The sequence below is a fragment of the Pan troglodytes genome, chromosome 1 (genome assembly GCF_028858775.2).
Source record: "Pan troglodytes isolate AG18354 chromosome 1, NHGRI_mPanTro3-v2.0_pri, whole genome shotgun sequence".
In the NCBI taxonomy this organism is placed as follows: Eukaryota; Metazoa; Chordata; class Mammalia; order Primates; family Hominidae; genus Pan; species Pan troglodytes.
Window position 1 is genome coordinate 190,818,730 of NC_072398.2, and position 25,131 is coordinate 190,843,860.

General features: G+C 40.9%; 1 long non-coding RNA gene across 1 annotated transcript; it reads left to right on the top strand.

Moving 5' to 3' along the window:
* The first annotated feature begins 697 nt into the window (after window positions 1-697).
* LOC107976435 (uncharacterized) lies at window positions 698-10,933 on the top strand. The gene is made up of 2 exons (XR_001720409.4): window positions 698-802; window positions 10,368-10,933. It is a non-coding gene; the product is annotated as an uncharacterized LOC107976435 (long non-coding RNA).
* The last annotated feature ends 14,198 nt before the right edge of the window (window positions 10,934-25,131 follow it).

Consider the following 25,131-nt stretch of genomic DNA (forward strand, 5'->3'; position numbering starts at 1 on the left):
ATATTAAAACTAGGGATATTATAGGCATGGCATATATCACCTTTAGAATGGTAGGTAGTTCTTCTGGGGAAAGAGGAAGGGAAGGAGGTATAAGGAGCATTCACTGTATCTGTAATGTTTTACTTATTTTTTAATGTGAAGCAAATATTCAATTATACCAGATGCATTGAGCATATATTATGTGTGAGGCAATTTTTCAGGTAATAGAGATTCAGAAAAGACGTGTAGTTTACATTTTAATGGTACATGTAGCTAAGTATTAATTAAAGTATTAGATCTGGCTCTATAATCTATAATATTATTATAGATTATTATATAATATCTAGAATATTATTCCCTATTGGCTGGGCTTGGTAGCTCACTCCTGTAATCCCAGCACTTTGGGAGGCCGAGGCAGGCAGATCACGAGGTCAGGAGATCGAGACCATCCTAACTAACACGGTGAAACCCCGTCTCTACTTAAAAAATACAAAAAATTAGCCGGGCGTGGTGGCGGGCGCCTGTAGTCCCAGCTACTCGGGAGGCTGAGGCAGGAGAATGGCGTGAAGGGAGGCAGAGGTTGCAGTGAGCCGAGATTGCGCCACTGCACTCCAGCCTGGGCGACAGAGCAAGACTCTGTCTCAAAAAATATATATATATGTATATATATATAAATATTATTCTCTATTTTTTATATCTTTGTAATACAAATAATTAGGTTTAGGCCAGCATGTCTGGAGTATGGTGCAAGAGAGAGAAAGAAGTGAAGATGAGATTGGAGAAGGATCAAAAAGCCAGGTCATGTAGGACAGTATAGCTCAAGGTAAGCAGTGGGGATTTGAAGTGTACTGAGTAATCATTGTTTTACTGAGTAATCAAAGCTTTAAGTGGAGGTGTAACTTTGTCTGATTTACACTCTTGCTGCCATATGAGAATAGGTGGTGAGAGGCAAGAATGAAAGCAGGGAACCTATTGTAGTACTCCAGATGATCAAGTTAGAGATGTATTTTGGAAGTAGAACTAACAGGCTGATGCACAGTTTTTGAGGAAATTGAAATAATCTGGAATGGCTACATGGCTTTTGGTTTGAATGGTGGGCAATGATGTTTATTGAGAAAAGGAAAGAACAGACTGGGGATAGAGTGAGGGAGAATCAAGAGTTCTATTTGGAACAGGTTAAGTTTGATTTTCCTATGAGTTCCTATGAGACATTTAAATGGAGATGCCAGATAGGCACTTGTATGTGTGACTGTGGAGCTTCAGCTGAAGATGTGGGGCCATCAGCTGTTCCACCTCTGTTAGGCAAAAAGAAAAATAAATCTCTAGTGACTCCACCACATCTTCATCTAGCTTCCATCCCACTTCTTTGCTTCCTTTTATAGAAAAACTTCTCTAAAGAGCTGGCCAGACCTTCTGTTTCTACTTACCCTCTTTTCATTCTTACTTGAACTCTTCTCAGTCAGGTTTTATCCCCACCAGTCAATGAAACAGCTCATTTTAACACCACCAGTGAGTTCTACTTTTGTGTGTGTCCAAAGGTGAATTATCAGTCCTTGTTTAGTCAATCTCTTAGCAGTATTTGACATTGTCAATAATTCCCCAACATTTAATTTCACTTGGATTCCAAGTCTGCATATTCTCCTGGTGTTTTTTTTCCTTGATTTCTTTTCTTTTATTCTCTCTTTTCTTTGTGATTTCTAAGTGTCCCAGGCATAGTCTGTCAACTTCTTTTCTATCTACACTCACTGCTACACTCACCCAGTTCTAATACATGTATGTGCTTATGACAATACCACCCTAAGTCCAGGCAAGAAGGGCCCTGCCCTGGGTCCCACACTTTAGAGGACTACACAAACCTCTCTCCCTCTCTTTTACACACACACACGCGCACACACACACACACACACAGTAACTATATTAAAGGACACATGGGCACCCCTATCATTTGAAATCCAGCACTCAGCACAAGTACAATCTTAAATATTTGCTTTCTTGAGGCAGGGTCTCACTCTGTCAGCCATGCTGAAATGCGGTGGTATGATCACAGCTCACTGCAGCTTTGGCCTTCCTGGACTCAAGCAAGCCTCTCACGTCAGTCTCTTGAGTAGCTGAGACTACAGAAATGCAACAACAAGCCTAGCTTTTTTCCATTTCTATTCTTTTCTTTCTTCCTTTGTTTCTTTTCTTTCTTTCTTTCCTTCTTTCTTCTTCTTCTTCTTCTTTTTTTTTTTTTTTTGACGGAGTTTCCCCTTTGTCACTAGGCTGGAGTGCAGTGGGGTGATCTCAACTCACTAGAATTTCTGCCTCCTGGGTTCAAGAGATTCTTCTGCCTCAGTCTCCTGAGTAGCTGGGATTGCAGGTGTGCATCACCACACCCGGATAAATATTTGCTTTCTTTACCACTACGATTCAGGCTTTAGGGAACCTCTTTATCACGTCTCTTGCTCCATATACTCAAAGCTGAAAGGCACCAAAAGAATTGAAACCAGGGACATGAACAAATATTTGTACATTTGTGTTCACAACACTGTTATTCATAATAACCAAAAGATAAAAACGACCCAAATGTCCATGAATGAATGAATAAATAAATGAATGTGGTATAGACATGCAATGGAATGTTATTCAACCTTAAAAAGGAAAGAAATTCATTCCTGAAAAAGCAGGGGGAGGGAGGAAATTCTGACACGTGCTACAACATGGATAAATGTTGATTATGCTAAGTGAAACAAGCATCATAAAAAGACAAATGTTGTATGAGTCCACTTATATGAGGTATATAGAGTAGTCAAATTCATAGAGTAAGAAAGAATAATGGTGGTTGCCAGGGGCTGGGGGAGAGAGAGGCCAGTGGAGTTATTGTTTAATGGATGTAGAATTTCAGTTTGGGAAGACGAAAAAGTTACGGTGATGGAGGGTGGTGACGCTTGCACAACAATGTGAATGTACTTAATGCCACTGAACTATACACTTAAAAATGGATAAAATGATAAGCTTTACCTTATGCATATTTTACCACCATTAAAAAAATGAAAGACAACTGCATCCTAATGTCTTGAAGGTTTTGGGTTGTGCTACTTAAGAGAAATAGGCACACTGTTTTTGAAATGCTACGTGGAGTGTGTTCGAGCTACAGAAGCACTTAGGTAAGAGAAAACACAAATTAGCTTGTTATACTCTTCCTCTTAGATAGCATAAATGCATTTTCTTGCATAACCGTGTATTGTTTCTTGGTAGTGGCAGATGTTCCTTTTTTTAATTGTCTCCATACACACATATGCGTATACACTGATATATACATGTATCTGTCTAGATGTAACATGAGTAGAGAGTAAGACTGAACATTTACATAATCATAAATAGACAATGAATATTAGCATTGGGAATAACTATTTGTACAAAAATATTTAATAAGACTGAATTGTTTTTTAAATGAAATTTACAATTCTAGCATTATTTACTTAATTTTAATTTAAAATTGTGAAAGAAAATAGTCTATTTTGAGCTTCTAAAAGTTGTTAGGCCCTAAGCAAGGTTGACTTTGGAGACTGAGTCACAAAGCATGACCTCTTGTTTACTGGCATTTTTGTTTTTTTGTTTTTGTTTTTTTTGACACAAGGTCTTACTTTGTCACCCAGTCTGGAGTGCAGTGATCTCAGCTCACTGCAGCCTCAACTTCTTGGTTCAAGAGATCCTTCTGCCTCAGCCCCTCAAGTAGCTGGAACTACAGGCACATGCCACCACACCAAGCTAATTTTTGCATTTTTTTATAGGGATGGGGTTGCTGGTCTCAAACTCCTGAACTCAAATGATCTGTCCACCTCAGCCTTTCAAAGTCCTGGGATTACAAGCGTGAGCCACTGTGCGTGGCGGCCTTTTGTTATAGATTAACTTCCTTCCTATTTTCTTTTACTTGGCTCAAACAAGAAAAAAAGACCCCTTGACTACTACATCCTTAATGTGAAATGTGAAATATACCCTTCCCCCAAAAGAAACACTGCATATAATCAATCAAATTGCTGTATCTATGCATTAATCTTGTATGCAAAATGTTGAAATCCTGGTAAGCTTCCCCAGACTTTGCCTATTTAAGCACCCTCAAACCTCTCCATTTCAGAGCACTGACCCCATCTTTTTGGAGTCTATATCCTCTCAGATGGCCACCCTCAAATTTACACTCGAATAAACTGAATATTTAATACTGTTGCCTGAATTTCATTATTAAGGTTGACATTTTGGCGACCATGAAGGGACCTAAGGCAAACCTTCATTCCAGTGATTCCTGTCATTTCACTAACAGCCAAAATCTTGGTACCAGCATGAACAACTTTTGTTCATCCACCCTCAAAGGAACTAATGGGGATCCCTGGTAAGGCTCCTCTCAGGTTGTAGTCCTCTTGGCTTTGATGAGGATTCAGACTTTATTCCAGCTATACACTTCTAACTGGAGGGAGTAAGAATTAAAGCTCTGCTCCAAGATAGGAGTTTCATTTGTTATTCTGTAGAGATTCTGCTGATCATAGATTTGTGACTTTCAGTCGGGTGCAGTGGCTCACACCTGTAATCTCAGCACTTCGGGAGGCCGAGGCAGGCGGATCACTTCAGGTCAGGAGTTCGAGACCAGCCTGTCCAACATGGTGAAACCCCGTTTCTACTAAAAACACAAAAATTAACTGGGCGTGGTGGCACATGCCTGTAGTGCCAGCTACTCAGGAGGCTGAGGCAGGAGAATCACTTAAACCCAAGAGGCAGAGGTTGCAATGAACCGAGATCACACTACTGTATTCCAGCCTGGGTGACAGAGCAAGACTACGTCTCAAAAAAAAAAAAAAAAAAAAAAAAATTGTGACTTTCACTTTTCTGTGAGGTTTTTTTGTTTTGAATTACTCCTTAGAGTTTTTACAACTTTTTCTCTCATTCAAAATGTTGATAAGGTGAAAAACAGTTTATTTTTAAAAAGAGGAAGTAAATCTTTGTGGTTTAAGCAAAAATGTTATAATATTTAAAGCTAGCCAGGTTCTGAGGCTTGGTTCAATTGACAAATTCAAGCTTGCTTCTTGAGTGACCAAAATTATGAAATACTCTGTATAAGGATGAAATAAGTCCTGAAGATAATAGACACTGTTTCTCCCAGCTAAAAGGCACCTTAAGCAACTAAGGTCTAATGTGAGTATCTGAGTTAATCACTCCTGATAAGTAACAGTCTCACAGGAAATCCCTTAAGTAGAATTTAAAGGAAACCTTGCTTAATCTGGTGAGCACACATAAAGGATTGATTACCGTGTATCTTAAGCATCCAAGTTTGTTGGTATCATTGAGATTTGTATGTGAGAAGAACTGACTCAAGAGTGACACCTTGAGGAGCTATTTTCGCAAGCAGCACACTAGATCTCAAAACAACTTTCCCTAAGTCTTTTGGTCTTAGGGATCTCAAAACAACTTTCTTGATCTCAAAACAACTTTCCCTAAGTCTTTTGGTCTTAGGGATCTCAAAACAACTTTCTTGATCTCAAAACAACTTTCCCTAAGTCTTTTGATGCACTATGGGCAACTGTGCTTCTAAAACTGAACCTTCCTCCTTAAGAGAGACCCACTATTAGAAACTCCAGCTGGATTTATAGTTAACACATGTGACATGACGCCTTTTCAGGTAAGTATTTAGAAAATTGCTCGTGAATAACTCACAATGACTCCAAATTATAATGGCCAAAATGGTGTGCCTTTGAAATGCCTAATCTAGTTTACTTATATGCTCAATTAGAATAAGCTGGCTCTAAAATAAAACAGAGCAATCGGAAAAGTTATTTTCAATGGCATTTAGAGGCTTCCAAAAGAGGTTTTGATAAAGTTCTTTCTTTACAGAAAGAAAACAAAAGATTCTCTGAAACAATTTCTGAAATAAAAAAGCTGCTGAAATTTCTCCTCCTCAACTCCTCCTTCTCTTTATCCTTCATTATCTCAACTACTTTTTCTTCCTCCTCCCACTTCTACTCCCATTGTTCTGGCTCCATTTTGTGAGTAGCTGGTGTCTGGTAGGGGAGAACCTACCTTGGTTTATGAACCAAGGTGAAATCTAAAGGCATAGTTAAAGAATTGCCTGACTCTCACCTGGACCCTACTCATTTTACCAGACAATTTGAATGGAATATTCAAGCTTATGATCCTGTTGGTTTTTTTCTAATTTATACTAACTAGTTCACATGTTAACATCAAAAAGTAAAGCTAAAGGCGGAGCTTGGTGGCTCATGCCTATAATCCCAGACCTTTGCAAGGCCAAGGTGGGTGGATCACTTGAGGTCAGGAGCTCGAGACCAGCCTGACCAACATTACAGGCGTGAGCCACCGCGCCCGGCTTAAGGAGTCTTATATCTCAGTCAAGAATCAGTCAAGGAGACGTATATAGACTCAGTCAAGGAGTCTTATATCTCAGGTACCATCTGAGTCAGGTACAAGAAAATAAGAAAGGAAATTAATCTATCATAAAAAGTCAAGATTAAGAGGTCATGCTCTGTGACTCGGTCTCCAAAGTCAATCTTCCACAAAACCTAAGCTTTTAGAAGCCCCAAATAGACAGACTATTCCTTTTCTTTCACATTTTCCCCTTTTCTTCAAGATCTTTGAAGAAAGCATTACAGAAGAAGCATTTGTTAGAGAGTAGTTATATCTCACATCACTAGGAAGTCTCATTCCTAGAGAGTCATGTCCCACAGAGAGGGGAAATGTTTAATTCATAAGCCAAAAGAAGCTAAAGCCTAATTATAAACAACAGAAGGAAAGTATAACTTAGTGGTCTGATTCTGGTTGTGTGACTTATTTTCAATTAAGGCAACTTTTTAAGCAATTATTATCCTAGTTTTAGTCACTGATCACAAGCAAGCTGAAACACGAATCATGAGTAATTTGATAACTAGGAAAATGGAAACTATACTTATGATTATGATAACAATTACTTGAAGACCAGAACGAAAAATGAACTTAGCCCTGAGGGTAACCAACTAAACAAGTCATTTAGAGAATCCATTTTCTTTTCTTTCTTTCTTTTCTTTTCTTTTTTTTTTTTTTTTTTTTTTTTTTTTTTTTTTTTGAGACAGAGTCTTACTCTGTCACCCAGGCAGGAGTGCAGTGGCATGATCTCGGCTCACTGCAACCTTCGCCTCCTGGGTTCAAGTGATTCTCCTGCCTCAGCCTCCTGAGTAGCTGGGACTACAGGGGTGTGCCATCACGACCAGCTAATTTCTGCGTTTTTAGTAGAGATGGTGTATTGCCACTTTGGCCAGACTGGTCTTGAACTCCTGGCCTCAGGTGATCCACCTACGTTGGCCTCCCAAAGTGCTGGGATTACAGGCGTGAACCACCGTGCCAGCCTAGAGAATCCATTTTCTAACATCTTATAACCATTAGTCTTTTGAGTTTTATTTATTTATTTATTTTTGAGATGGAGTCTCACTCTGTCCCCCAGGCTGGAGTGCAGTAGCGCAATCTTGGCTCACTGCAACATCTGCCCCATGGTTTCAACCACCGTGCCTGGCTTTTTTTTTTTTTTTTTTTTTGATGGAGTCTTGCTCTGTTGCCCAAGCTGGAGTGCAGTGGTACAATCTCGGCTCACTACAACCTCCGCCTCCCAGGCTCAAGTGATTCTCCTGCCTCAGCCTGTTGAGCAGCTGGGATTACCGGCACCCACCACCATGCCCAGCTAATTTGTGTAGTTTTAGTAGAGATAGGGTTTCACCATGTTGGCCAGGCTGGTCTCAAACTCCTGACCTCAAGTGATGTGCTCATCTTGGCCTCCCAAAGTGCTAGGATTACAGGTGTGAGCCACCACGCCCAACCAAGTTATTCTTTTAAATTGAGTCTGCACTTCTCTAGAGGTATTAACATAGATACAACAAGTGATGTGTGCTACTGCACAGACTCCTCCTTTTTCAGCCAATACATAGTCAAAGGCAATTCTGTTATCTAGTATTACCTGGGCTAAGGAGGTCAAACATTTTTGGTGAGCTGCAATGCTTCTTGCATTGTCTCCAGCTATCTGACCAATACGAGCTGATAGGTTTTTATTCATCTCTATTAATATGAACTCCCAGCACTCAGGATTAGTAGTCCCAAAATGCTGTGACCTAAATTATTTTAATACTCTGCTAACAGCCGGGCGCAGTGGCTCATGCCTGTAATCCCAGCACTTTCGGAGGCCGAGGCGGGCGGATCACCTGAGGTCCGGAGTTCAAGACCAGCCTGACCAACATGGAGAAACCCCATCTCTACTAAAAATACAAAAAATTAGCCTGGTGTGGTGGTGCAATCCTGTAATCCCAGCTACTCCGGAGGCTGAGGCAGGAGAATGGCTTGAACCCGGGAGGCGGAGGTTGCTGTGAGCCGAGATCGCGCCATTGCACTCCAGCCTGGGCAACAAGAGTGAAACTCCATCTCAAAAAAAAAAAACAAAAATACTCTGCTAACATAGTCTTCTTATCTCTGTAACAGAGAAAGGGGGGGTCCATATATGTATGTATATATATTCTCCTTCGTCTGCCTCAGCCTCCCAAGTAGCTGGAATTACAGGCACGTGCCACCACACCCGGCTAATTTTTGTATTTTTAGTAGAGACAGGGTTTCACCATATCCAATTCAGGCTCTTGACTGAAAATATATTCCCAAGCTGACCTTTTTTTTTTTTTTCACTTCCTCCAGCTATACCACCCTAGTTTTATTCATTAATATCTCCCATCTAAACTTAAGGAGTAACCTTTTTAGGGGACTAGCTATTTCTATTCTGGCCCTCCTGGAGTCAATTGTCCACACAATAGCTACATTAATCATTTTATGGGAAGAAGAAAAGATTCTTCTTTTTTATTTTTTGTGGGAAGAAGAAAAGATTTTTTTTTTTTTTTTTGAGACAGAGTCTTGCTCTGTCGCCCAGGCTGGAGGCCAGTGGCACCATCTCAGCTCACTGCAACCTCTGCCTCTCGGGTTCAAGCGATTCTTCTGCCTCAGCCTCCCGAGTAGCTGGGATTACAGGTCTGTGCCACCACGCCCAGGTAATGTTTGTATTTTTAGGAGATACAGGGTTTCACCATGTTGGGCAGGCTGGTTTCAAACTCTTGTCCTCAACTGATCCACCCGCCTCAGCCTCCCAAAGTGCTCGGATTAGAGGTGTGAGCCACCATGCCTGGCCTACATTAATCCTTTTAAAACATAATTCAGGTTGCTTTGCTTCCCCTGCTCAAAACATTATAGTGACTTCCCATCACTCCTTGAAAAACATGAAAAAATCTTTACCAGAGTCTGCAAAGCCCTACCTATATTGGCCCCTGCTCCCTCTCTAAACTCAGGCACTACTTTATCTCACTCATTGGGCTCCAGCCACATTGGTCTTGCCATTCTTAAACAAGATGAACAAACTCCATGAATTTTGCACTTACCGTTCCCTCTGCCTGTGGAACTCTTCTTTTTTTCATTTCATTGAGGTTCAAGTATCACCTCATAGAGGCATTCACTGACAACCCTATCTAAAAGAGCCTTTTCTATCCCCTTGCTCTCCTTCCACTTTTAAAATATTATTTGGCTTTTTTTTTGAATATTTTTCTTTTTTTTTTTTTTTGAGATGGAGTCTCGCTCTGTCACCAGGCTGGAGTGCAGTGGCACAATCTCGGCTCACTGCAACCTTCGCCTCCCAGGTTCAAGCAATTCTCCTGCTTCAGCCTCCCAAGTAGCTGGGATTACAGGCACCTGCCACCACACCCAGCTAATTTTTGTATTTTTAGTAGTGACAGGATTTCACCATGTTGGCCAGGATGGTCTCAATCTCTTGATCTCGTGATCCGCTCGCCTCAGCCTCCCAAAGTGCTGGGATTACAGGCATGAGCCACTGCGCCCAGCCCAAATATTATTTGGCTTTATGTTATCACTGTTGTGTGTGTCTCCCCTCTATAGAAGGTAAGTTCTTTGGAAGTAGAGTGACTTGCATCATTCACCGCTGTATCCCCAGTGTCTGGTACAGTAGTTCCGGGCGTATTGTGTGCACTCAATGTTATGAAAGAAGACATTTTTAAAGCATATGGTATTTAAATGGGTATTTAAATAAGATCCACTGGGGAGAGTATAAACTAAGGGTCATACATTTATATTCCTACTAGCCTTTGTCAGCTCACCTAAATGAATGACACAGGCTGGGTATAAGATGTTTGGAAAGAATGAGTTGATTAAGAAATGACCCAAGAAGCAGGTACTCAGCTCCAGAAAATTATTGCCATATGAGAATACAGAACTCATTTTACTAGGTCTGCTAATTCTCCAAGATAAATTGGAAGTTCAGTTTTGGTTTTGTTGTTGTTGTTTTTCTTTTATTTGATTTTGTTTTTTAACATGATTTCCTATTTTGAAAACTGCAGGCCAAATAATACCCACCTGTGAGTTCAGTGTGACTGATGAGCCAACGGTCTGCAACCTCAAAACAGAAAGAAGGAGGAGGGTCCAGGATCTTGCCAACACTAAGATGTCAGAGGAGTAGGATCCAGCCATCAAAGAATGTTCAGAACCCACTGAACAGACAGAGGGAAAACCAAGAGTGTGATATTCCTCAAGACAAAAGAAGAAAGCGGCAGGAAGAAGCTGAATGGTCAGCTTTGTAGGCTGCTGACAAGAGTTTGGGTAAGGTGAGGACCCACAAATGTCCATTTGATGTGCCATCATGAGTATTGGTTGGTAACCTCAACTAGAGAAGTTTCTGTAGATCTCTGGTATGGAATCCTGTTTGAAGAAGATTGAAGAATTAATGTGAGATATGAAAGTAAAAAGAGCAGGGCAATTACCCTCTTCAGAAGTTTTTCTGAGAAAGAGGAGAATAAAACTGGGGCTGTGCTATTAAGGGGATATGAGGTTTTGGAAGGAATTCTTAAAGATAGGTTTATTAGTATGTTCTCATGCCTGTAATAAAGACATAACCAAGACTGGGTAATTCATAAAGGAAAGAGGTTTAATTGACTCATACTTCCACACGGCTGGAGAAGCCTCACAATCACAGCAGAAGGCCAACAAGAAACAAAGTCGTGTCTTACATGGTGGCAGGCAGAGAGTTTGTGTAGGGGAGCACCCCTTTATAAAACCATCAGATCCTGTGAGACTTACTCACTATCATGAGAGCAGCACAGGAAAGATCTGCCCCCATGATTCAGTTACCTCCCACAGGTACCTCCCACAACGCGTGGGAATTACAATTCAAGATGAGATTTGGGTGGGGACACAGCCAAATCATGTCAACAGGAGATTCTAGAGCATGGTTGCATGTGTATGGAAATGATACAGGAAAATAGGAGAAAATTTAATGTAGAAAACAGGGTGGGGGGATTGCAGGAGAAAAGTCCTTGAGAAGGCAAGAGGTCATGGCATCCAGAATACAAGAAGTTTGATCTGCAATAGAAATTAGATATGTATTTTTATTTCAAAAGGAGGGAATCTAGAGAGTATGGGTACAGATGCAAGTAGGTGTATAGATTTGGCAGTGGGAGATTTGGGAGTCATTGCCTGAGTGCTTCTTTTTGCTCCATGACTTGTGAGAGAAAGCTGAGGTGGTAGAGAAAGGCAATGTTGAGCCTTTGAGGAGACAGTAAAAACTTTGTTAGAGTTGTTTTAGAGTGAGAAAAAAAGAATGCATACTAGATATGTGCAGGAAGATTGCAGGACAGTGTTGAGTGGCATCATTCATTTACTCAACAAATATTCACTGAAAGTCTACCATGTTTCAGGTACTGTCCTAGAGGCTAAAAATACATCATGAAAAAAAACAAGTCCTGGGTTTTATATTCTTTTCTCCCTCAGAAGTTATAATACAGTTTATTTAATTGCAACTTTCCTTATCATATTCCAGTTCTATGGATACTCCCAGGTCCCCCCCATACCCCTCAACCCAACCACCGGCTTGAGTGAACCTAGATATCTCTCAATACATCATGAGTAAGACACAAATGATGAGTTAGAGTGGTTACATTTTTAAGATCCATCTGTTTAGATTCATGGAACATTGTGGACACCTACTATGGTCAAGGTAAATTTTTCTCATTATGGGTAAAACCCAGAGGGCTCTAGGGTCAGGTTTGTCAGATTTGGATCCCAGCTCCAACTGCTTATTCGTTGTGTGCCTTTAGATCGTTTAATTTCATTGAGCCTTGGGTTCCTCATCTTAAGGTGGACATTGTAACAGCATGTGTCTCATAATTCTCATAGTTGTGAGTCCTAATGAGATTTATCAAAAGAGCGGAGAATGAGGCCAGATGCACAGTAAGCACTCGGTGTCACTAGTATTACTCCTATAAGGTTCAGCTTCAGAGGATAACTTTAGTTTCCTTTACTGTAGTCCCTCCACACCTACTGACTATGGATGCCATCTATTTTCATGACTTTGTCCTGTGAGTGACAAAATGATCAAGAGGACAGACCCATACTGTGGATCATCAAAGGAGCTGATTGATTAGGCTAGGATTTCTGATTTGCAAATTCAATAACTTGATTCTATCATTTCACCTAGGTTGTGATTAAGGCACAAGAGCCCAAATTACTAATTTACCTTAAGAAATATAATGGTATCTCTACAGAAAAGTCAGCTTGGGAAACAAAATTAACACCGGAAGTTTGCTTAGGGAGGGTACAATTGGTGTAAAGGGAATGAGAAGATCTTAAACCACCATTGTTCCAACACCCTAGCTTCTCCCATGGTTATTTTTTATCCTTTCTTTCTCTACCCCCCAAATCTAATCAGGTTAGATTCTAAGTCCTATTAATTTGTGCTCAGGAAACTTTCTCCCATATTTTCTCTTACCCATTTCTACTTCTCCATGCCTGGGGAATGAGAGTATATAGATAACACAAAATAATGTCCTCTAAAGGTCTTCAAATGAGAAGCATTTGAAGAGTGAGAGTGACTTCCAGGTGAGGGAGAGGATGTGCTTCAGAAGCTGATTTTGATTATTATTTCCCATGGCTGGACTTGCTGCCCTCACCTCCCTGGGACCCTGGGAACATTTTGTTCCTTTCCCAGGGGCTCAGCATTCCCTTCTGGGAGGCTTTGTTACTCCCATTTTGATGAAGGGTTAGGGGCCCAAAGGTAGAGAACCCCCAAAGGAGATGGGAATCCAAAAATCTCACAGATGCTATTTCAGACTTTCCCCTCCTGCCAAAGTCTCCCTGGAGAATCCTTCTTTCCTCTGCCCTTTGGGAGATTTTATATTTGTTGGATTTAAGGGAGGGGCAGTTCTTTCATCGTACCACTACCGTTAGACATGCCCTACTTTGCTCTTGCTTGAATGATTGCAAGGGCTTCCCAACAGGCATTCCTGCTTCTAGTTCATCCCCTTGCTCCCCGAGATTCATCTTCCTAAATTTGACTCCATTGTTTAAGATTGTTCAGTCCCTTCTTGCTTCAAATAGAATTGAAATCTTCAGCCTGCCTATTAGGTTCTACCACCTGGCCTTATCACCTGCTATTCCTAAAAGCACCAGAATTTCTTGTTAGCACCCCATACATGTTGCTACCCCATCCCCCAACATATAATTTTCCTGCCTTTGTGTCTGCTCAATTTGTCACCTTTTCTTGGAACTCCCTTCTATGTGTACTAAATACAATTAATGGGGCATATCATCCAGTCATGGCAGAGGCCCCCAGTTACATTAACCTTCAGCAAACCCTAAACTTTTTCTCACTTCAGGGCCTCTGTACTTGTTCTTCCCTCTATCTGGAACATTCTTCACTTGTCCAGCTTCTTCTCAATCTTCAGGGTTGATCTCTTAAAGTAAGGCCCTTAATTTTCTCTCTTCTAGCATCCTGTTCTTTTTTTCCTTCATAGCACTTACCAAAATATGTAATTATACATTTAAATATTAATTTATTTGTTTAATCCTCCGCTAGACTGTAAACTTGCAGTATTCATGTCTATTTGCTCCCCACTCTATTTTTCAGTGCCTAGCACAGTGCAAGGATGTAAAAAACATGAATATTTGCTGAATGCATAAGTGATTGAATGGGTTATAGTGCATAGAACTCATGGTCTGTCATCAACAAAATCCTATATTCTCGATCTCTTCTCTGCTTTAACTTAGACCTGGCTTTCCCCAAAGAACACCATTTCTCCCAAGTGACATCTTTTCTCTTTTGTTCACTTCATAGATTAGTGCCTGGCACAGAATAGTTGCTCTGCAATTATTTAATTGCTGTTTACTGGCTGTGTCCTTTTCCCTCTAAGCTAATGAATGGTTAGGAAGATAGCTCAACAGAATGAAAAGAAGTCATTCTGGAGGCAGACAGGCTGAGATTGAATCCTAGTCCTGCTGCTGACTAGCTGGTGATTTGACCAAGTTCGTTAACCTCTCTGAGCCACAGGGTTCATCTTTAAGTGTAATAGAATTTTAACTTGGGCGAAGGTACTTTATTAGGTTGGCCCAATGAGTTGATTCACACTGCCCCCTAGAGGACTTCTGTTTCTGGGACAACAGACTCCAAACCCTAGGAATGTTTGAGGATCTTTGTGAGCTACTCAGACGCACCTGAGGGAGAGGAGGGCTCCAGATCAGCCCTGTGGGAGTTGGCTCCAGATCAGCCCTGTGGGAGTTGGCCCCAAATCAGCCCTGCAGGGGTTGGCCCCAGATCAGCCCTGCAGGAGTTGACTCCAGATCAGCCCTGCAGGAGTTGGGACACAGACAAAAAGTTAAGAGGTCTTGGAGAAGGCAGCTCAGACATTGACAAGGTCAGCAGTCCTCGAGCAGCAGGGACAGTGGGAGTTTTAATGATTTCTGAGAATCAAGGAGGGGACTTGTTTTGCAAAGCCTACCTTTGTTGCTACTTAAGCATGTGGTGGGTTATCCAGAGCTCGGAGATTTAGAATATTGCTAAAGGTGAAGTCCATTTGTGTTAACCATAGCTGAGGTCAGGGGTATTTCAGAGTCACATGTAAAATGGAGCATCCTTAATAATAAGTACCTGCCTTTCAGGGTTGTTGTGAGGATCAAATGAGAAAAGAGTCATGTAACATGCTAATATGGTACCTGATACATAATAATTGCTCAATAAATGACAACTGCTATTATTGTTGAAGGTAAGGCAGCCTCTCCACTTTCCTTTCTTACACTACATGCTAAATTTATTCTCTAATAATAAAGAGTCAGGAAAAAAATGGAGCAAAAATGTGACCAAATATGCACTTTCTTGTAGGCAGTCTTTTGCTTTTTTCGTTTTGTAATAAAATTATCCTATTAATAAATTAAATGTGTATAGTTAAATCTATTTAAAATCCATTCATAAATGGTAAAGTAATTATTATGTGGTTGCCAGTGGCCAGAGGTAGAAGTGAGGTAGAAATTGATGGATAAGGGGCAAATGGAATCTTTTGGGGGTGAAAGAAATGTTCTATATCTTTTTTTTTTTTTTTTTTTTTTTTTTTTAGGCAGAGTCTCGCTCTGTCGCCCAGGCTGGAGTGCAGTGGCATGATCTCGGCTCACTGCAACCTCCACCTCCCGGGTTCAAGTGATTCTCCTGCGTTAGTCACCTGAGTAGCTGGCACACCACCATGCCCGGCTAATTTTTGTATTTTTAGTAGAGACGGGGTTTCACCATGTTGGCCAAGATGGTCTCAATCACCTGACCTTGTGATCCACCCACCTTGGCCTCCCAAAGTGCTGGGATTACAGGTGTGAGCCACCGCGCCCGGCCCATTTAATACATTTTAATTTAACTTGACTACTATCTGCAATAGCAATGGAAATGAATCAGTGGGGAAAGATAAGAGAGACAGAGAAAGAGCGTAAGAACCCATATTATAACTCTAACCTGGACACAGAGCTGGGCTCTTGGAATACAAACTGAAATAGAACTGGTTCCTGACCTCAAGCAGCAGCTAACTGTCTTATGAGGAAGACACACACATAAACATATAATTTCTCCTTAAAAAATTAAATATTCTTGAATAATTAAAATATGTATTTGGTTTTGAAAAAATCTGTACAAATAATAGTAAAAATAAGTCTCCCTCCCACCCCTGTCTCTTGGTTGAAAGCAACCACTGAAAACAGTTTATTCTATAGCCATTCAGAGGCATTCTACTTACATACAAGCACAATTTTTATATGGTATGTGTATTGTTAGCTTTGTGTATGGTAGCTTTACTCTCTCTGAGTTTTCCTCCTTTAAACAAACAAACAAACAAACACTTAACATTCTACCCTGTAGGTGAGTCCATAACAAAACCTATTAAACAGATGGTTTGCAATATAAGATGGTAAGAACAATGGGAAAGAAATGAAAAGAATGCTATGGTGTGGAGACTACTGGCATCTAGCAAGGGAAAGCTTCCTGGAGGATTGATGAGGCCGCCTTATCTCTTTTATGAGTATTCCAAGATAAAAATACAAGAGCTAATTAGTAAACCAAATGCTCTAGTTGTATACTAAACTGTGTTGTCTACAACTCTGATTGTTGTTTGGAGGGGAGCAAAAACAGTTTGAGCAGGCCAGGGGTGGGGAAAAGGTATTGCACAGAAAGTGGGACTGCCGAGGTATGAGGTAATAGGTCTTGGTACAGGAAGCACTGGGAGCCCATTGTGTGCAGGGAGGTCTTTGGTTACAGACTTGAGTATAGTATTTCAGATGACCCAGGGACTGATTAGAAGGATTAAAGGATGCTTACTTGTAGTTCTTTTTTTTTGTTTTTGTTTTGAGACGGAATCTCGCTCTGTTGCCCAGGCTGGAATGCAGTGGCACAATCTCAGCTCACTGCAACCTCTGCCTCCCGGGTTCAAGCAGTTCTTCCTGCCTCAGCCTCCCGAGTAGCTGGGGTTACAGGCACCTGCCACCACGCCCAGCTAATTTTTGTATTTTTAGTGGAGACGGGATTTCACCATGTTGGCCAGGCTGGCCTCGAACTCCTGACCTCAGGTGATCTGCCCACCTCAGCCTCCTAAAGTGTTGGGATTACAGGCGTGAGCCACCGCGCCTGGCCACTTATTTGTAGTTCTAACTAGCATTGCCAGATTTAGCAAATAAAACCACAAGGCATCCAGTTAAGTTTGGAGTTACATAAACAATAAATAATTTTTAAATATAAGTATGTATTTCCCATATTCAACTTAACTGGGCATCCTGTATTTTATCTGGCAGCCCTGTCTTTAACCCAACCATGTGAAAAAATCAAATTGACCACTCAACATCAGGCAGTTAAAAACAATGACGAAGTGGGCGTTTTTAACTGGAAGAATAGACAAACAAGAAAATGTGTAGGGCTGGGGCCAAGAGTTGTTTAAGTGAGTTTAGGGCTGGTGGAGCCTGGGCCAAGGAGACTCTGGCGATCTGGGCTGGCAGGTCTGGGGCTGAGGTAGTAGCTTACAAGGTCAGGACAACTAGGTTCAGAGCCAAATAAATGGTTCTCATGGTCAGGAATGGCAGGGTCATGGCAAAGCCTGCAGCTCAAGGTCAGGGTCAGTAAGAATGGGGCCAAGGAGATGGCCCATGTGGTCAGGAGATTGAGCAAATAAGAAAATATATTGAGAATAGTGAGAGCCAGGTTTCTTACTCTTGGAGACAATAAGTATGAAAAGGGGAAAGACTAGAACAAACCCTGTAATTAGAGTCAGAGGTGTGAGCCTATGGGGTGTGTGTGTGTGTGAATATTATATATTATATACAAAGAGAGACAGAAGGGTAGATGTGTGTGTTTATGATATGTATAGTGGCTTTCTGATTTTTCAAAACACACTAATTTGTAGCATTTGCTGATTTCCATGGTGTGAATACTCCCAGCATGAAATAATACCAGTTTCACAGCCACCTGCAAAGTTCCTGAATATTTAACAAGCAGCTTTTGCAAGTCCATATGAGCCAACTCCACTACAGTACTTCGGAATGTACATCATACGTATGATTGTGTGTGTGTGTGTGTGTGTGTGTGTGTGTGTCCAGACATATTTTTCCTAGTTGATATCTTGTTTCCTTGTCCTACTGAAAGGACTTGCAAGACCGACACACCCATAGCAATGAGTGCACCTAGCATCTACATCTTGACTTCCAAGTATCATTCTTCACTAAAAAGAAGCCAAAAGTTCTTAGAGAAATGGCTGATTTCGTGACTAGGGCAGTGAAAAATCTTACTGGTTCAGGAAGAAAGGAAGTATTCAAAGAATGAGGATGTAGTAAGCTAAGTAATGGCCCCTGAAGCTCTAATCTCTGGAATCTGTAAATATTATCATATACAGAAAAAGGATCTTTAGAGATATGATCAAGGAACTTGAGATGGGGAGATTGTCTTGGATTATTCAAGTGGACTTTAAATGCAAACACAAGTATCCTTGTAAGAGAGAGGCAGAGAGAGATTACGCAAAAGGAGAAGGCAGGAGGCAGAGACTGGAGTGGTGCAGCCACAAGCCAAGTGCCAGCTGGAAGCTGGGAGAGGCAAGGAACGAATTCTCCCCTAGAGCCCAGAGGAAGCATGGCCCTGTTAATATTCCTGATTTGGGCCCAGTGAAGTTGATTTTGAATGTCTGGACTTCAGAACAATGAGAACTGCAGCTGTTTTAAGCCACCAAGTTTGTGGTACACTGTTACAGCAGGCATAGCAAACTAATACAGATGAGAAATGTCAAAAGAACACAGGAGCCAGTGTAAAGAGGCTCCCACTGGCCAAATCAGGGACAATCTAGTCATCAAAGTAAATTATGATTGTAAGGAATTATAACTTATTGAATAAATTGGGAATCCTTAAGCCCACACTAATATAAATAAAAAATTAATTAAAAAGGATACAGGAGGCCAGGTCCAGTGGCTCATGCCTGTAATCACAGCACTTTGGGAGGCCGAGGCAGGCAGGTCACTTAAGGTCAGGAGTTTGAGACCAGCCTGGCCAGCATGGTGAAATCCCATTTCTACTAAAATTACAAAAATTAGCTGGGTGTGGCAGCGTGCACCTGTAGTCCCAGCTACTCAGGAGACTGAGGCATGAGAATCTTTTGAACCTGGATGGCGGAGGTTGTAGTGAGCCGAGATCTCGCCACTACACTGCAGCCTGGGCAACAGAGCAAGACTTGGTCTCAAAAAAAAAAAAAAAAAAAAAGAGGATACGGGAAAGGAAATGATACTTTACTATAGAATTCAAGTAATAAATGTAGAAGAAACAATGGACATAGGAAAATCTCTATTTGGTGGCCATTATAGTAATAATCCAGGCAAGAATCATTAATGGATGCTAAAACTACTAGGTGTAAATTCGTGTATATTTATGTATGTGTATATATATATATATATATATGGAAAGAGAGAGAGAGAAATAAAGAGATAAGGAGGCAAATATGATAAAATGCCTCTGGTGGAGATTCTTCAGGATTCTCTGCACTAATCTTGCAAATCTTTTCTAAGTGTGAAATTATTCAAAACCATTTTTTAATTGTGGCAAAATATACATAAAATAAAATTTACCAACCTGTCCGTTTTTAAGCACATAGTTCAATAGTGTTAAGTACATCTGCATTGTTGTGCAACCAATCTCCAAAACTCTTATCTTGCAATCTAAAACCCTATACCCATTAAACAACTCCCCATTTCCCTTCTCCCCAGCCCCTAACAACCACTATTCAACTTTCTGTCTATAAATTTGACTACTAAGTACCTGATATAGGTGGAATCATACAGTATTTGTCTTTTTGTGACTGGCTTAGCATAATGTTGTCAAGGTGCTATATCCATGGTATAACATATGTCAGGATTTCCTTCCTTTTTAAGGTGGAATAATATTCCATTGTATGGATATATCATATTTTGCTTATCCATTCATCTGTTGATGGACATTTGGGTTGCTTCCATGTTTCAGCTATAGTGAATAATGCTGCTGTGAACATGGGTGTACAAATAACTCTTCAAGACCTTGCCTTCAATTCTTTTGGATATATACCCAGAAGTATCAGTGCAGGATCATGTGAAAATTTTATGTTTAATTTTTTGAGGAACTGCCATACTGTTTTCCATAGCAGCTGCACCATTTTTCTCTCTTTTCTTTTCTTTTCTTTCTTTCTTTCTTTTTTTTTTTTTCTTCTTTTTTGGACAGTTTTGCTCTTGTTGCCCAGGCTGGAGTACAATGGCGTGATGCTGGCTCACTGCAACCTCCGCCTCCCAGGTTCAAGCGATTCTCCTGCCTCAGCCTCCCGAGTAGCTGGGATTACAGGCACCCGCCACCACGACCAGCTAGTTTTTGTATTTTTAGTAGAGATGGGGTTTCACCATGTTGACCAGGCTGGTTTCAAACTCCTGACCTCAGGTCATCCACCCGCCTTGGCCTCCCAAAGTGCCGGAATTACAGGTGTGAGCCACTGCGCCCAGCCAACAGCTGCACCATTTTTCATTCCCATCAACAGTACACAAGGATTCTGATTTCTCCACATCCTCACCAAAACTTGTTATTTTCTTCATATTTTTGATAGTGGCCATCCTAATGCGTATGAGGTTGTAGCTCATTGTTGTTTTGATTTGCGTTTCCCTAATGATTAGTGATGTCAAACATCTTTGCATGTGCTTTTTGGCCATGTGCATATCTTCTTTGGAGAAATAACTATTCAAGCTCTTTGCCCTTTTGGTTTTTTTTGGTTTTTTTTTTTTTTTGGTTTTTTTTTTGAGACGGAGTCTTGCTCTGTCGCCCAGGCTGGAGTGCAGTGGTGCGATCTCAGCTCACTGCAACCTCCACCTCCCGGTTCAAGCAATTCTCCTGCCTCAGCCTCCCATGTAGCTGGGATTACAGGTGCACGCCACCATGCCTGGTTAATTTTTTTGTATTTTTAGTAGAGACAAAGTTTCACGGTGCTAGCCAGGATGGTCTCGATCTCCTGACCTTATGATCCTCCTGCCTCAACCTCCCAAAGTGCTGGAATTACAGGCGTGAGCCACTGTGCCCAGCTGATTTGCCCAATTTTTAATTGGGTTGTTTGTTCTGCTGTGAGAACTCTCTGTATATTCTGGATATTAACCCCTTATCAGATATAGGAGTGCAATTATTTTCTCTCATTCTGTGGGTTGCCTTTTTACCCTGATTGTGTCCTTTAGAGCATTGTTTGTTTGTTTGTTTGTTTTTTGAGACGGAGTTTCACTCTTGTTGCCCAGGCTGGAGTGCAATGGCACGATCTCAGCTCACTGCAACCTCCGCCTCCCAGGCTCAAGCGATTCTCCCATCTCAGCCTCCTGAGTAACTGGGATTACAGGCTCCCGCCACCACACCTGGCTAAATTTTGTATTTTTAGCAGAGACAGGGTTTCTCTATGTTGGTCAGGCTGGTCTTGAACTCCCGACCTCAGGTGATCCGCCCGCCTCGGCCTCCCAAAGTGCTGGGATTACAGGCGTGAGCCACAGCGCCCGGCCTAGAGCATAGTTTTAAGTTTATCTACTTTCACTTTTGTTGCCTGTGCTTTTGGTGTCGTATTCAAGAAATCACTGCTAAATCCAACGTTAGGAACAATCGTTATAAACAATGTTATGTTTTCTTTTTAAAGTTTTATAGTTTTAGCTCTTATTTGAGGTCTTTGATCTAATTATTTTAGGTCTTTGAATTAATTACTGTATGTGGTATAAGGTAGGGTTTTAACTTTATTCATTTATATGTGGATATCCAGTTTTCCCAAAACTATTTCTTGAAAAGACTGTCCTTTCCCAATTGAATATACCTGGCACCCTTGCCAAAAGTCATTTGATCATATATAGGAGGGTTTATTTCTGGGCTCTATTTCTACTCCATTGGTCTATATGTCTGTCTTTATGCCAGGAGCACACTGTTTTAGTGACTCTGGCTTCATTAAAAGTTTCAAAATCAGAAAATGTAAAACCTACAACTTTGTTTTTCTTTTTAAAGATTGTTTTGACCATTCAGGGTCTCTTGAAATTTCACATAAATTTTAGGATGGATATTTCTATAAAACAAAAAGTTTTAAAAATGCTTTTCTATAGAAGGAGATGGCACCATTACCTATTCTTATAATTCAGGGTGTTCTTAAAATAGTCATGACTGGCCACAGACATGAAATTAGGGGCACTTTTGAGATATGCCTTAATAGTACTGGAATCCTGTCCAGAGAAAGTTGAAAAGCCCAAGACAACGTTTTATGAGATTTTTTCCTTCCCTGTTTGTGCCAATTAGAGCAGGCTCAGCAGCTTTCTGGTCCACCTCCCCCAAGGCTATTACATCGGAAAAGAGGGCTCATCTCTCATGGGTTTATTTGTTCCACAGGCCTTTTGGGGGTCATAAAGAGTTTAGTGAGTTTTGATAGGATTGCTTTATCTTATTCAAAGATAAAGATAAAATTTAACAAGTACTGCATAGTCACAACATCTTTTATGGCCATGTATCATTCAACAGAATAAAATGATCTTTGATTCATTTGCTCAATGTACTTGAAATCAAATCATTCAATATGACTCTTCTCTTTCTAAGATTAGAAAAATAATAATGTATATTTTTAAAATACATGTACACAGATGCTGGCTCTGTACTTACTAGGTAAGGCTGTTAAACTCTTTGTGTCTCAGATCTTTAAAATTGAAAACTAGTAGAAACTACATCATGGGGTTCCCTGAGGATCAAATGTGTTAATATATGCAAAATGTCTAGAACAATGTTATGTAAATATCAGCCATTATTATTCTCTTATTAGGTGTTGTGAGGATTAACGTAAATGAGATTACCCTTGTGAAGCTTGTGGTACAGTGCCTGGTGCATAGAAAGTGCTAAATAAATATTGGCTATCATTATAAACAGATATTTCTGTGATTTATTATGAAGCCCACACCTTCATTAGGTACATCTTACCTTTCTTTACAACTTGGATACATGGGGAATTTGTTATCACAATAAGCATGGATTGAGTCTTCCTCTGTCATCCAGGCTGGAGTGCAGTGATGTCATCATAGTTCATTGCAGCCTCGAACTCCTGGGCTCAAATGATTCTCCCACCTCAGCCTCCTGGGTAGCTGGGACTACAGGTGCACACCACCGTGCCTGGCAAGCAACTCATTTTTCAGGCCCTGTGGTTGCGTTGTCCAATATGGTAACCTGTGGCCACATATAGCAATATGTCTGTCTTTATGCTAGTATCACAGTTTTAGTGAAATATGAGTAATACAAATTGAAATATGGCTAATACAAACTGAGAAGAGCTGGCTGGGCACGGTGGCTCACACCTGTAATCCCTGCACTTCGGGAGGCCGAGGCGGGTGGATCACCTGAGGGGAGTTCGAGACCAGCCTGGCCAACATGGTGAAACCCCGTCTCCACTAAAAATACAAAAATTAGCTGGGCATGGTGGTGCACGCCTGTAATCCCAGCTACTCAGGAGGCTGAGGCAGGAGAATCACTTGAACCCAGAAGGTGGAGGCTGCAGTGAGCCGAGACCACACCACTGCACTGCAGCCTGGGTGGCAGAGTGAAACTCTGTCTCAAAAAAAAAAAAAAAGTAAAATACACACCAGATTTCAAAGATTTAGTACAAATCCAGGCATGGTGGCCTATACCTATAATCCCAGTGCTTTGGAAGTCCAAGGCAGGAGGATTGCTTGAGGCCAGGAGTTCAAGACTAGCCTAGGCAACACAGGGAGACTTTGTCTCTACAAAAAACGTAAAAATTAGCCGGGCATATTGTTGTGCTTCTGTAGTCTCAGGTACTCAGGAGACTGAGGTGGGAGGATTGTTTGAGCCCAGGAGTTCGAGACTGCAGTAAGCTATGATTATGCCAGTATACTTCAGCCTGGGTGACAGAACAAGACCCTGTTGAAGAAGAAAAGAAGAAGAAGAAGGAGAAGGAGACGGAGAAGGGGAAGGGGAAAGAGGAGGAGGAGGAGGAAGAGGAGGATGAGGAGACCACCTACTATGAGATTCAAGTGATTCTTAGTACGAGGAAGAAGAAGAGGAGGAGGAGGAGGAGGAGACCTAGTATGAGATTCAAACGATTCTTCTCCCTCAGCCTCCCAACGAGCTGGGATTACAGGCGCCCGCCACCACACCCAGCTAATTTTTGTATTTTTAGTAGAGATGGGGTTTCACCGTGTTAGCCAGGATGGTCTCAATCTCCTGACCTCGTGATCCGCCTGCCTCAGCCTCCCAAAGTGCTGGGATTAAAGGCGTGAACCACTGCCTCACATTTTTATTTCTATTGGACTGTGCTTCCTTATATGGTAATAATTGTGATTGTTTACTCAAGTCATGACCATAGCTCTAAGGTGGAACTTTCATAATTTGACTTAATAAATAATATTCTCAATTGTTTATAAACATATATTGATAATTTACTTCTACATTGTAACTATATTTTAACCATATCTCATGTTAACATCTCTTTATTTTATATTATCCTGGATTCAGGGCGTATATATAGATTTAACTTGTTCCAGTTGATTATAGGCATTGATTTGAATCCTGTCATGGTTTGACTGTCCCTGGGCGTGAAAACTTTCTTCTCAAACCTTCCTGTTTGACTCCTGCAACATTATACTTGAAATCCCCCAAAAATTCCTCCTTCCCATCAGTAACAAAATATATCAGGCATTTCTCTGCCTGGAGATTTGGCACTGGCCACTATTTTTATGAAGGTTAACATGGAGGATTTAGGCACCAGGGCTGCAATGTATCATCTTCAGTGACCGTAGGGTGTCAGCAGGGCCAAAAACAAAGCAAACGTTTAACCATTTCATTGGCTGAATGAGACTTTTCAGAGTCATGGATTCAATTTAACTCTAATCTCATTATTTTTATCTTACTGTAATACAAATAACAATTCTAAATAAAATTAAAATTCTACATCAAAATCCTAATTATTTAACATTACAATCCTCCCTCTCCAACATTCCTGATCCCTCTTATTCTGCTCTATTTCGTTAATGGCACTTATATCTTCCAACATATCATGTCTCAATTTTCATTTCTTTTTTTTTTTTTTTTTTTTTTTTTGAGACAGAGTTTCACTCTTGTTGCCCAGTCTGGAGTGCAACGGCACGATCTTGGTTCACCACAACCTCCGCCTCCTGGGTTCAAGCAATTCTCCTGCCTCAGCCTCCCAAGTAGCTGAAATTACAGGCAGGCGCCACCACGCCCGGCTAATTTTTTTTTTTTTTTTTAACATTCATTTGCAGTTACAACATGTGGATAAACCCAGGCGA